The sequence below is a fragment of the Dama dama genome, chromosome 30 (genome assembly GCF_033118175.1).
Source record: "Dama dama isolate Ldn47 chromosome 30, ASM3311817v1, whole genome shotgun sequence".
NCBI lineage: Eukaryota > Metazoa > Chordata > Mammalia > Artiodactyla > Cervidae > Dama > Dama dama.
Window position 1 is genome coordinate 16,920,100 of NC_083710.1, and position 7,979 is coordinate 16,928,078.

Below are 7,979 nucleotides of genomic sequence, written 5' to 3' on the forward strand. Positions count from 1 at the left end.
AAGTATCTACTTCCAAGCTCACGCTTGAAGAACAGCTTCCTGGGTGCTGCTGGACTCAGAGCTTCCGTTACTTGTTGGAAGTTTTCTGGAGGCCACCCTCAGTTTTCTGCTACTTAGGCCCCTCATTAGGGTAGAAATATTGGTACATCTCAAGAAGTCACAAATGGCAACTCATTTCATCAGAATCAGAAAACGAAAGACAGCAAGAAAGAATGGTGTGTAAGGTGGAAGTCAGTCATTTATAACCTGATCTTGGAAGTGACATGCCAACATCTTTGCTATGTTCTACTACTTCCAAATAAGTAACCAGGTCCAGGCCACACACAAGAGTAGGGGATTACCCAAGGGCATGTATACCAGAACGGGGCTGGGTGTGGGGGGGATCACTGGGAACCATTTAAGAAGTTATCTACCAAAGCCAAAACTAGGGTAAGTTGAGTAAGGTGCCTGGGGTCCAAAACAGAAATAAACACTCATTTTTGCATGATTCCAAGTGTGAATCTCCTGTAGTCCCTTCCTAGACACCTCACTGCTGCACTTTAGTCTTGGCTCTGCTGTCTCCACATGCACCCTCTATGATGACTCTGGTTACCCGGTCAGGGCCCTTTTGCATAGACATCCAGTCTGAGCCTGTCTTCTCAGATGACTGTCCCACGCTGTAGACAATCTTCAGCTTCCTGTATGCTGCCCACAAGCCTGGAGACTCCAGACCAGCTGATCCCAGAAGACTGATGGTATTGACCCTTGATCACCTCACCACCAACCAGTCAGAACAATGTCTACGCCACAACCCCCCTTCCTCACCCTGTCTTTAAAAACCTTTCTCTGAAAACCATCAGGGAGTTCAGGTCTTTTGAGCACTAGCTGCCTGGACTCCTCACTTGAAATCCTGTAATAAATGATGCACCTTCCTTCACTGCAACCTGGTGTCAGTAAATTGAATTTACTGCACGTGGGCAAGTGGACCTAAGTCTGGTTCAGTGACAAAACTCAACTGTTTTGTGTTCAAATCCTCCAACACGCTGTTGAGGAAAAAGGAAAGGAATTTCAGATAAGCCTAAGAGATTCAATAATTAATACTAGTTCATACATAATCTATACATTTGGAGCAGTATTAATCAAAATACAATCCATATACCAGACTCACTGAGGATGCTTAAGGTCAAATTCCTGGGTCCTGAAATGTTGTTGCTGAACCACAAAAGACGCCGGGATTCTTGGCCTCTGGAGAAGGATTCAATCTGGGGCCAGAGATGAGGCCTGATCACTCAGAGCTTTTGTGTAATAAAGTTTTATTAAAGTATAAAAGAGATAGAGAAAGCTTCTGACATAGACATAAGAGGGGGGCAGAAAGAGTGCCCCCTTCGCTAGTGTTAGCAAGGGAGTTATATACTTTTTAATTAGTTATTACAATGAATCAAAAGAATGTCTGGAGGTTGTAAAGATCTTACTAGACCCACTCCCATAATTTACATTTTAAGATAACAGGATTAGCCAGAAGGTTTTCAGGAAGGAGAAACTATCCTCAAGCAGGATACACTGTTGTTATATAATCCTTAGTACAGAGTTTAAACTGAGTTGTTTGTTGTGTAATCATCAGTTCAAGGCTTAAAGATAAAAATGTTTTATGCAACTAAGACTAAAGAATGTAGAGGAAAACACAGTGTTTGTCCTTTCCTCCTCCTTGAGAATTCCACACCCCTCTCTCCTTGGGGACCCCCAGACTTCTTATCAACCTGCCTAGGAATCAGCCCTCTCAGTCCCATCCTGACCCAGTGAATCAAAATCTGAACAATGGCGTCCCAGGTGATCCTTGTGATTGCCAACATATAGGGACTTCCCTGGTGGTCAAGTGGCTAAGATCAAACAGAGTTCAATCCCCGTCAGGGAACTAGATTCCACACACTGCAATTAAGAGTTCAAACACCACAAAAAGATCCTGCATGCCAGAACTAAGACTCAGGCAGCCAAATAAAGAAATATCTTTACACTATATATATAACTGCCCCTTGCATTTGCTGAATGACCTCGGTAGACATTATGGGCTCAGTTGCTCAGTCGTACCCAACTCTTTTGCAACCCCATGGCCTGCAGCCCACCAGGCTCCTCTGTCCACAGGATTTTCCAAACAAAAATACTGCAGTCAGTTGCCATTTCCTACTCGAGGGGATTTTCCCAACCCAATGCAGGGATCAAACCTGCGTCTCTTGCGTCTCCTGCATTGACAGGCGGGTTCTTAACCACAAGTGCCATCTGGGTGCTTTAACCTTAATAAACTGAATTTTGGTTTGTCAAATTCAGCAAAAATTTAGGGGCAAGGCTCCATGATGAGAGAAGTTTTCGGGGAAGGGAAAGCATCTCCTTAGGAATCTTCAGTAACTCATGTAAAATAAACTGCTTATTATTCTTACTCAGAGTCAGGTCAAATCAATGGTATGTTATAATGGGTACTTGCATCAACTTAGATGATTTATTCTTACTAGACTTGGCATTATTATATATGCATTACAATTCCAACAAAATGAATCCTGACTTGGTTTTCTCTCCCATTTCCTATTTTGTGACAAAGGCTATGGGAACCTGTCAAAGAGTCTTATACCCTCTCAATTAAAATGAATTGCTAAATCACATCAATGCTGTAGAAGAAACCATTATACCAGCCTTCAGATCCTTACAGTCCATTGCCTGAAGTGTAATCAATCCCTATGTTAGAAATCAATCCTTTGTTTGCTTCCAGAGAACTGTCCTTCAGTTTTTTCCGCATTAGGGTTTTCATACTGTGCAGGTTACGATGGATTCCATCAGGTCAGAAGTAGGGGAAACCCCTGTTGCTTTGAAAATCACAGGTGTCAGAGGCAATTCCGCAACTGTAACCAAGCCAAACACTGAGATGTGACGTGGTGTGAGCTCCCAAGCATCCTCCTGGCTCACGGAGCAGCACAGACCCAGGGGGAAATGTGTACCTGTTTATAAACAGAAGGGTCTAGAGAAAGAAATGTCCTAATTTAAAAATAATCAAATGAGTCCAGAAGAATGATCAAATTGACCTGACAAGGTATTATAGACAGTCAGTGATGTTTGGGAAGCCCAGTTTTGTATAAGGAAAACAAAAAACAAAAAAACATGCCACTGTAAATATATTCCTTATTTAAATTCAATCAGCTATTATAGCATGTGTTGCAGTATGTAAATAAGGAAAGATCAGAGATTAAAGCTCCATAAGTCAGGGGGTCTGTTTGAAGCACATCTAAGACTGGGTCGGGCCAGGGGGAATGAAGCTGGGAAGGCCAGATTGTGGGTAGAAGTCAGGGGCTAGGTGTGAAATGAGGCTCCACTTCCTAACTGAGTGGTCTAAGAGCTGAAAAAGCTGAGAAGTATGTCTAATGGGTTATGACCAAAATGATGGAAGGATTATGAAGCCAGATAAGAAATTAATTAATACCAAAAGAATTTATGCATGATCTATGTAGGGCTTCCTTGGTGGCTCAGTGGTAAGGAATCTGCCTGCCACTGCAGGAGATGCAAGGTTTGACCCATGGGTCAGGGAAGATACTCTGGAGAAGGAAATAGCAAGCCACTCCACTATTCTTGCCTGGGAAATCCCACGGAAAGAGAAGCCGGGCGGGCTACAGTCCATGGGGTCACAGTGTCAGACGTGACTTAGTGACTGAGGACGCACACACACACACAATCTATGGAAGTTAAGTGACCTTTCATTTTGGGAGAGAAAGTCAGGTGTTACCATTCAAGCTGTTAGGCACTTTTCCAAAAGAAGGAAAAGGGTATTGCAATTCAGCTTCCAGTTCCAATGTGTGGGATTTCCCCCCAAACCAAGCAATTCTCAGACACAAGCTGGAATTTTGTCCTACACATTCAGCTCTGATGCTTCCTACCTGGAGTTAGCATCAGGTTCCACAGGTTGAGGACTCAGTCCTACAAGACTGTCCATGCTTCAGATGCCAGTTCCAAGGCATCTAGGTTGTTAGCTGCTCATCTGACCAACTGGCTATAAATCAGAGGTTCTAATGAACCCCCTCACTGGGTTCCATTAATTTGCTAAAGCAGCTCACAGAACTCAGGAAAGTGTTTACATAGCTAGATTACTGGTTTATTACAAAAAGATACAGTCCAGGAAGAGCTATACAGAGAGATGCATAGAGCCAGGCATCCAGGAAGGGGCTTGGGGCTCCCGTGTCCTCTCCAGGTGCCTCTGTTCCTGCCTCTCCACCTGCTCACCAACTGGAGGCTCTCTGAATCCTCTCCTTTGAGGTTTTTATAATAATTTCATTAAGTAGGCATAATAGATTAAATCATGGGCCACTGGTGACTGAATTCAATCCCCAGCCACTCTCCCTTCCCTTCCTGGAGGACGGGTGGGTGGAACTGAAAGCCCCAATCCTCTAAACACAAGGTTGGCTCCAAAGGTTCCTTGGGTACTTTCCAAAAATCACCTCTTTAACATAATCATAGATACCTTTATTGCTCTCATCACAGGAAATTCCAAGGGCATTAGGAACTCTGTGCCAGAAATAGGATGAGGACCAAATGTACATTTCTTTTTATAAACCACATTAAAGGCATACATGAAAAAAGAAAGTCATTTTAGAATTGAACATAATTCTTAAGATAACCTACATAATTGAAACAAGAATTTAAAAAAAACTTACATATTATTTCAAAATTAAAATGTTATGATTAATATCTCACAGTGAGATGGGCTAATAAAGCAGTTCTTACATGCTATTTAGTCATTCACTTATTTGCAGTGCCTGAGAGCGAGTGGGAATAACATCTATTAACAATTATATTTATAAGCAATTAGGTGTGGATGAAGTTCACATATACACAAGTAGTGGGAAATTAGTCCAGGAAGAAATTACAGCCCAGTCGTAGATAAATTTTAACTAGCAGACAATAGGGAATCACTGGAGTTGTTTTTAGAAGGACACCTGTTACATTCTGCATGTGTGCTCACTTGCTAAGTCGTGTCCGACTCTTTGGGACCCCGTGGACTGTAGCCCACCAGGCTCCTCTGTCCATGGAATTTTCCAGGCAAGAGTACTGGAGTGGGTTGCCATTTCCTCCTCCAGGGGATCTCCCCCACCCAGGGATCAAACCTGTGTCTCCTGAGGGTTCTGCATCGGCAGGTGGATTCTTTACCGCTGAGCCACCTAGGAAGCCCGAGAAAGTGTTAGGATGACCAATGCTCCATACTGAGTAGGATGAGTCAGAGAGGAAGAGGAAGGAATCAGAGCAACAATTCAGGAGTCCATTCTAATATTCCAGGAGCAGAAATGAGGAGGGCTATGCTCAGGAATGAAACACAGGGAAGGAAAACAAAAGACGTGGTGACAGAAGAATCAGTGACTTGGCCGGGTGTGACAGAAGAGACTGGGAACATCACAGGGGAAATCCAAGTGTCCCCCGAGGGCAAGTAGCCCTCCAAGGAAGAGCTGATTTGAGGGATGGGGAAATATTATCTGGCTGTGGGCAAGTTTGAGGTCCCTGCATTTCCGGAACACTGGCATGGAGTGAGAGGTCAGCTCTGGGGGCGGTGAAGAGGAGAGAAGAGGAGAAAGGCCCAGGAATGGAGGGCAGAGGTGCAAGCAGAGATCCAGGGGCAGACCCTGCCAGTGGGACAGGCAGGCGTGAGCATCGTCTGCCCTAGGGGACGGCAGCGGCTGGAAAAGGATCCTTCAGAAAGAGATCCAGAGAAGAAGGAAACTGGACAAGGAAGAGGGGATGCCTGCATGGGGAAGATGAAAGCTAAGACAGAGCCAGTGGGGCGGCCAGGTAGGAGCCTGTGGTGACCCTTCCCAAGGCAGTGTCGTTCAGGCACCAGGGGGGCAGCCGGGCTGGCATTTGGAAAGTACAAAGAGCTGCAGAATGAATTCAGATTTTTAAGCACTGTCCAAAAAATGCTTGGTCAGCACCCATTCAAGTTTCTGCACTTTTTCATTCTACTCAGCCCTCATAGAAATTCCTATTTGAATCCCATTTTCTCTATTCACTTACATAGAGTATTTCCCTTCCACCACAATGGAAAGCATTTTCAAAAGCTGATACCAGCTGAATGTGTTAATGGAGTCTCATGATGAAATTCTATCAGGCAGAGCACAATGTTATTGCAATATATTTTATGACTCTATTAGTACATGTTATAAAATATATACTTATGAACAATTACTACCACAATTTGATATACCCAATCCGTTGATGTAGGAATTTGGAGCAACAGTGTCATTTTTAGTGAAGAAATTGAGATGAATAAAAAGGTGAAATTCAAGATTCTATAGCATGTGTGAAATGAAATGATCCATTTTAAAGACTGGATATAACTATGCTACCATAGATATACTTCCATTTAGGACAAACTATTCCACTTATAACTGTTAGGAATACATTAAAACTAGAGAATTAAAGTCAGACAAAAATCTCTTAACAAAATGTCAACTGTTTCATCCACAAAGAACAGCAGGAAGCTTTTTTTAAGCCTCTTCTTTTTTGACTAATGGTTTAAAACCCATGCTAATTTTCAATAAATGCAAGGGATGATTGCAGTCAGCAGTTTAAAAACGAGAAAATGAATGATTTAGGAGGCAGTCTGTATTAAAAAACATCTAGTCCCTGTTGAAATTATCAGAGCCAACACAGATATGGGCAGGGGAGGGAATGAAAAGGACAATAAAAGTTGGTGCAGAACAGACATACTGGGAAAATTTTATAGGGAGAAAAAGATAAATCAATTAAAGCAGGAACCACGCTGCTTATTGTGATAAATCATATTAATAGAATTCTTCCAAACAAGATATTCAATTGAAGGAAATTTTATTTATTTATATAAATAAATCAGGGTTTTAATTGACTGCCTTCACTTTTGGATGCAAAAAGACAATGCTGCACATTCATGGCTGGGTCTGTATCACCGCAAACACACGCTTTGGCAGGGAGCCCCACATGCAGCCTTGTTTATGAACATGCCCACAGCAGGTTCCGAAGAATACAATGTTTCCAAAGGGGAGGGAAGCATGGAAATCAGAGCTTTGCTCAGAATGACATTCTAATTACTCTCAATTAACATAAAGAGGGTGCAGCTTTATAAAGACTAATGAAAGCAGCTCCATATTTTCTTGAGTGCCAGGGAGGGAGCTGGTCCTAGGGAAGGCACTAAAGATTGTGGATGGAATAAAATGCTTCTGCTTAGGTTGTCTTTGCTGTTTACCTTCTGGGTTTGTAGCCCCCACTCTCTGACTATGGGCTGTGACCAAGCCCAAGGTGACCTTCTCCACAGGTGTGGGGACGGCAGCTTCGGCTTGTGTGAGCGCTCAGTGAGGGCACCTTCTGAGCCACTCTACCTGTGCAGGACTCAGTCCAGCATGAGGACAAAGGGAAGGGTCCCACCGCGCTGCAGAGGAGCCCACCTACAAGTCCTTTCTCGCCTCAACACAGTGATGGTAGCTGTACAGATAGGTTTGCTTCTGATCAGAGCTAGGTATCATATGATCTTGCAAACATAATTAAGAAACAGGCTTCTTAATCAGAAGTCTGTTTTACCTTTTCTGTCCATGTTTGTTTTTAGTCAAGGTACGTATGTTAGTTGCTCAGTCGTGTCCAACTCTTTGTGATCCCATGGACTATAGCCCGCCATTCTCCTCTGTCCATGGAATTCTCCAGGCAAGAATACTGGCGTGGGTAGCCATCCCCTTCGCCAAGAGAATCTTCTTGACTCAGGGATCGAACCCAAGTCTCCTGCACTGCAGTCAGATTCTTCACCATCTAAGCCATATCAAGAACACAACTAAGGAGTCTGATTGTCTGGGCTGAATTCTAGTTATAGCTCTTACCAGCTGTGTGACCACAGGTGAAGGATTGCACCTCTGTGCCTCAGTCTTCTCTGTAAAATGGTGAGAGTAACAGCCCCTACTTTGTAGAGCTTTGGACCAATTAGCACTAAATCCTCAACATTATATACATTTATT